The 6,503-nt window shown below is 54.8% G+C and overlaps 1 non-coding gene across 1 annotated transcript; it reads right to left on the reverse strand.

Annotated features, from left to right (window-relative positions):
• Window positions 1-314: 314 nt before the first annotated feature.
• Window positions 315-387, reverse strand: TRNAK-CUU. The gene has a single exon. It is a non-coding gene; the product is annotated as a tRNA-Lys (tRNA).
• Window positions 388-6,503: the final 6,116 nt, after the last annotated feature.

Genomic DNA, 6,503 nt, shown 5'->3' on the forward strand with positions numbered 1-6,503 from the left:
GGTGGAGGATTTGAGAAAGAAGCAGTTATCTCAACTACTGAGCGCTGGCGAAGATATAGAAATAAGTAGAGAAGCTCTAGATGGCTGCTCAGGGGGTGGGGGGCAATCAGCTTCTGAAAGGTTATTTTTTCCCTCTCTTGCCTGGGCTAGAAGAGACTCAACTCTCTTAGGACCATGGAATTGTCAATGTGTCTTGTCTTCATGATGTACTAAAGGTCCGAGACCGCCTCAGCTGGTTGAGAGGACAAAGAGTGGATTCTGTTATGCTCTGAGACTCTAAAGGAGAGAGTGATGTCGAAGAGTGCAAGATCAAACGCCCAACGTGGGGCTCGAACCCACGACCCTGAGATTAAGAGTCTCATGCTCTACCGACTGAGCTAGTCGGGCTAGGCCTCAAGGGCTCGCACAGGCGCAGACAGTGCAAAAGAAGAGCGAAGGAAGTTTCTTTGCGTGCTGAGATTCGTTTCCTGACATTTGCCTTCTTTCCTGGTTCCTTCGCTCTCCAGCTAGCAAACAGGGCCCGTTCCAAGGCTAGTTAGATGCTGGTGTCTAGACCAGAGAAGTGGGGTTCATCTAGCAGCTGCTCAGAGAAACCTGGGTGGGAGGGTGGAATTTAGGATTCTCCCACCAGGAGGAGGTGCTGTTTCTCAGAAAAAGCTTCTCAGCGCCCAAAGAGGGGGCAGAGAAGACAGTTCCCCGCCGGCCGCCAGACACATCTTTTCGCAGGGAATCAGAACCCCCTGGGGTAAAACTCCTCCAAGGATGTGCGGCTCCAGGAATGTCAGAGATGGGAAGGACTGTTTGCTTTAGGAGGTGAGTGTGGGAACCTGCAGGTCCTTAGGTCCCTCCAGCGTCCGATGAAAGCATTTGGGGGGAAGGGGCCGGGATAGACAAAGACAGGAAAGACGGGCTTGCAGCTCCTGTGCAAACACCATGTTGCCAGCGGTCCAAGCGAAGCGGGTGGGGGTTCGAGCATTTTGGCTGCTTCCTGAGGGCACGGAACTCACAACCTGGCAATGCTCAGAGGCCCGTTCCTCGGGAGTTTTCTTTGTGTTGGTCTTGTGATGATGAGGGAGGAAGCTGAAGCATCATTTGAGTTTGTTTCAGTGCCTTCGGTTGGGCAAAGTTTGTGACCCATTCATATATATAGTATGAACTATATACACTAACTATACTACAAACGAATAAAGTTAACTACAACTATATAAATCTGAACTATATATACAAGAATTAATGAGAGAAACTACGAGTAGCTAGGGAAGTGGAGGTCAGCTAAGCCGCGCTCCACTGTTCCAACGACCGACACGGGTAGTAAGAAGGAACTGAGGGGCGGGTGGGTCAGCAGGGGTATATATCTGGCGCTATAGCGGCGCCACTCCAGGGGGCGCCCAGCCAACCCACCGAGTGTTGCTAGGGTAAAAATCTTCCGATGAACGTGCACACGGCGTGCGCACACCTAACTGGAATGCATATGAGCAATCACTCGAAGAAGAACTCCTTCTTTCTTGTATATTGCAAAGAAACCTGGTGTTATTTTTCACCAAGGAAGCTGGGAGATGTTTGAACACAAAGTATTGCAGCTTGGGAACAATCCCCCAGAAATGGCATCTTCCACTCCACAAATCAGTAGCAAACAGTTAATATTAGTGTTTGTCTGAGAATAGAGTGAAGGTGAGTGTTTACTCCGACACCTCAGTGAGTGAAACAGACAGAAAGAGCAAGGTTGTTCTGAAAGACAACGGATCTGTCTGGAGGCAAACAGACCTTGAGAATGAGCAAGAGTGTGAAAAGAGGTTCAAATGTGGGTTAGGTGTTAGTTAGGTTGGTCTGACAAATTTCAAGAAAATACCAATGCTCATAGACTGATGCAGACACGGCCTTACAACTCCCCCACTGCCAGCTCCCGATCGGTGTCAGAAGCTCTCCCTTTCCTGCTCCCCAGCCCTCAGCACCAGGAACCACTGTCCTCTGCTTCCCCCTCTGGCCCCACCAACTTTTCCTCCCATTTCTGGGTTCCTCGACCCAGGGGCCAGACACGGGGTCCTACTCACCGCAATGCTCTCCATGAGGGCTGCTTTGGAGACCTGGGGCTCCAAAGTGTCCAGCCCCTGCTGCTGTGCCAAGAAGCACAGACGTGGGACAGCATGGAGGAAGCCGAGCTGTTGGGCCCTGTCCTCCACCAACTAGGAGTGGGGGAGAGAGAGAGAGAGATGGTTAGGTGAGGACCTCCACATGGGCGCCAACTTATATGGACTCCTGGGGCTTTAGCCCCAGGAATATTCACAGTCAGGGGCTCTGCTCCACCAATATTTGGAGCTAGGTTTCTCCCCTGCTTGGAGCACCCCGCCCCCGCCCCGCCTCTCACCCCCCCCCGCCGCCGCCGCCGCCAGGGCTGGAGCTTCCCCCCCTCCACCCCGGAGCTTCCCTGCCTGAACATAAAGAGTGCGCAGCGCGCGTCTCTCTCCCTTGCTGCTGCTGCTGCCGCCGCCTAAGGGCTACAGCATAAGAACAGTGCTAGCTGCTGTAGCACCTCAGGAGGGGAGGGGACCCTGCCGTTTTTGGCAGCCCTCTCCTCCCGCTACCTGGAGGAGACACGAAGGGGACTTCCGGCCAGGAGACGGACATCACTCACCTTAGCAGCTGCTGGGGCTTCTGTGAGTGTTTGCCCTGCAGACAGTCTGCTCCGAGGGAGAGGAGGCTCCCCAAAGTCCTGCCTGGCTTGGTGGGGAGCAGTTCCAGAGCAGCGCCCAGGGACTCCGTGACACCCGGTACCCACCACAGGGGAGGCGAGTGGGCTTTCTGGACCTGAGAGAGTCCCTAGGAGCTTGTGCAGTGACTGTGGTGCAGAGTGAGTGTGCTGCGGGGAGTGGGGGGAGGAGGGGTCCCTCCCCTGGAGCTTGTGGCTGCCGGTAATGGGGGCGGGGCGGGAGTCCTCTCTGGCCATAGCCCTGGGGCAGCCTGTCTGCATCCCAAGTTCCTTATCCCCAGCCCTGCCCCACCCCAGTCCCTGCACCCCCAGCACCCCAGCCCTGAGCACCCTCCTGCACTGTGAACCCCTCATCCACAGCCCAACCCCAGAGCCCTCACCTGAGGGGAAAAACGTGCAACTTAAATTTGGTGGTCAGTTTGGAGTATCATTTTGTTTAGCATGATACTTGACTATTTTACACCCCTTTAAAGTATATAAGTAGTCGTATACAGGTGTTACAAAGTGGGAATGTTCTTCTCTGAATACTGTGTGGGTGCCTCAGTTTCCCCTGTGCATTTCTCAAGGATCTAGATGGTGGGATAAGGGGGTGTGATTGTTGCAGAGCCCTAGAGGGACAGTGTGAGCTGTCTGTACAGAGAATGGCCGCAACCCTGACTCCTGGTAACTGATGGCCTGGGCCACTCTCCTGCAAGGTGCCAACTGAAGGTGTTGGAGAACAAAGAGATCAGGTGGCCTCCTAATGCCTGGAAAAGAGACAAAGGCCAGAGGAGGGAGTGTCAGTGCCTGTGCGGACTTCCGGGAAGCGCATGGTGTGGAAGGGGATGCTGGGATGCTTTGGAACAACTCCATACAAAGCCAGTCAGGACTCTGGGGGAGCCTCCTCTCTCGGAGCAGACTGTCTGCAGGGCAAGAAGCTTACACCTTCCTGGGTCTGACCTCAGAGCATTCAGCCCTTCCACACTGTGCGCCTTACGCAGCGAGTCTGCCCAGGCAGGTCCTGGGGCAACCAGAGGTCCCTGCACCCCCAACTCCGCAGTCAGACGTGACTCTCAGCCAGACAGTAAAACAGAAGGTTTATTAGATGACGGGAACACAGTTTAAACAGAGCTTGTTGGTACAGAAAACAGGACCCCTCAGTCAGGCCCATCTTGTGGGGTGGGGAGCCCAGAACCAAGTTCTGGGTCTCTCCCCATTTCCCCAGCCAGCTCCAAACTGACACTCCCTCCTCTGGGTCTCTTCCGGACAAGGAGGCCACCTGATCTCTTTGTCCCCAACACCTTCAGTTGGCATCTTGCAGGGGAAACTGAGGCACCCACACAGTATTCAGAGAAAACATTAAGAACTTTCCCACTTCATCACAACAGGTGCAACAAAATATAATACTGTATATTGAAGTAGGCAAGTGCTGCTTCTGACTTTCCACTTTTAATTGACCCTTGTAATCTTGTGGCGCTGACGCGTTGTAGCTTCATTTTATATCGGCTTACAGGGTGAGAGCGGGGGGGGGGGGAGACCACCATTTTGGGCCCCACCAAAAATTATACAAACCTGCCGCCTATGGGTGGGCATGGGGGTTTCTGGCAGGCGAGGGAGAAGGTAAAAGGAGGCGAGTGGTGGGTGGGGGACTGACTAGGAGGGACGCAGCAAGCCAGCGGGGGATTAGGGGGTGAAGAGGGGTGTGACGGTGGGGCTGAGCAGGGAGGGGGCAGGTTCTAGTTTACTGCTGTGATCTGGTCACCCCATGTGCCGTTTCTTCCTGCCCCCACCCCCGAACCTTGTTTCGACGGGGCGGAGCTGGGGAAGGAGGGTTTGTTTCCACGGGGCCAGGCGGCGCTGGGGGGGGGGGGAACAGGGGGCAATTTTATATTAATAAGGAAATATTTTATAAATTTTAATAAAATAAACATTAGTGAGGAAAATCAGTTGTACAACTATCAAAACAAATTATTTTCCTGATATGAAAGTGCAAATCAGCTAATTAATATATGATGCAATGTATGTAATAGATAATTTTGTTATTATCTATATAGTCATGGAAAGTAAATAATACATGGAAGAAATGAAAGGGTTTTTTTTAAGGGGTTTTTTGTTTTAGTCATCCCTGCCGGGGCCCCATCGAAACTGTTTGAATTGGGCCCCGCACTTCCTAAAGCCACCCTGGCAATGAGGCTAATCATCTAGTGGAACAAGCTCTGCAAGGGACGTGGTTAATTCCCCATCACTGCCCTGTGTAAATCAAGACTGCAGCTCTTGCTGCAAGACACCTGGTGTGTGGGTGTCCCTGTTCCCCCTTCAGAACCCCTGGTACATGGTGCTTCCCTGCTCCCAGTTCAAGATCCCCATCATGTGGGTGCTTCCATCCAGGATCTCCGGTGGGTGTCTCTGTCCCCCACCCCATGAACTAGCTCCCGTGTGTGGTTTCCCCTGCCTGCCCCCATCCGGGAGCTGTGGGTGTCTCTGTTCCCCTTTTCAAGATCCGTGTTGCAGGGGGGTGTCCCTCCCCCCAAGTCAGAATCCCCAGCGTGTGGGTGCTCCCATCCCCCCCTGCAGGCTCTGCGGGGGGTGTCTGTATAAAAAGAGACCGTGTCTCACTGTCTTGCCCAGGCTACGCTGCAGGGGCTATTCACAGGCGCGACCCCACTACTGATCGGCACGGGAGTTTTGACCTGCTCCGTTTCCGACCTGGGCTGGTTCACCCCTCCTTAGGCAACCTGGGGACCCCAAGCTTCCCCAGGAACACCATATTGATGCCGAGCTTAGTGCGGACACCCGATTGGCCCAGCCCCCTGTAGCCCTGAACTACTGAGCTCAAGCGATCCGCTGGCCTCAGCCTCCCCAGGCGCTGGGATCACAGGCACCAGCCATGGGGCCCTGCTTGTTTTACAGCCTGGCAGCTGGAGCTTTAAACTCTGCTTGTGAGCTCTGTGCCTTGGCCAGATGGGGACAGCCTGGAACTGGGAAATGCTCCTTCTCCCCCGCCCCCATCTCATGTCGAGCTGCAGGCGCCGCTGTCCTCCCAGGTAAGATCCCGGATGTTTCGGTGCCCCCCATCCCCCGCCCAGGTGTCCGGGTACCTCTGCCCCCCCCTACAGAATCCTGGATGTCTGGGTGTCCGTCCCTCTGCAGAGGATCCCGGAGTGTGGATGCCCTTGTCCCCCCCTACAAGATCCTGGGTGTGTGGGTGCCACTCTCCCCCCCAGCAGGTCCCCAGGGTGTGAGTGCTCCCATCCCCCGATACAGGCTGGGGGGGGGGTATAACTGGCTCTCCCTGTCCTGCCCAGGCGGTGCTACAGCAGCTGTTCACAGGGGCAGCAACCCCACTGTCACCCTGCAGCTTTAACCTGCTCCAGGGGTGACCTGCTTCACCCTCCTGTGGGAGCCTGGGGACCCCGAACTTCCCAGAATCACCTGATTGATGCCGAGCTTAGCACAGACACTGGCTCAGCCTGGCAGGGAGCAACCCTGAGCCCTGACAATCAGCTTCCCTCCGCCTCCTGCTGCACAGTGAGGATCCCACACGAGAGGCTTTGTGCCCAGTTTGTTCAGGAGCGTCCCAGGCTCCAGTTGTAAACTCTGCTGGTCAGTTCTAATCTGTGGCCACATGGGGGCGGCACTAACGGTCCCATCTAAACGCTGTTTGCATTCGACCCTTCGGATCGCAGATTGTAACCCGCGGGCAGATCTCTGACTGCAGCCAAACCCCTCCCCAAACTGAACATTGAAGCAGCACCTCCCACTGGAAAGATCAGGATTTTTGCCTTTAAAAACAAGGGAAATGTCTACAGCAAGAGAC

The sequence above is a fragment of the Mauremys mutica genome, unplaced genomic scaffold, assembly GCF_020497125.1.
Source record: "Mauremys mutica isolate MM-2020 ecotype Southern unplaced genomic scaffold, ASM2049712v1 000639F_np12_subseq_108309:227698_obj, whole genome shotgun sequence".
NCBI lineage: Eukaryota > Metazoa > Chordata > Testudines > Geoemydidae > Mauremys > Mauremys mutica.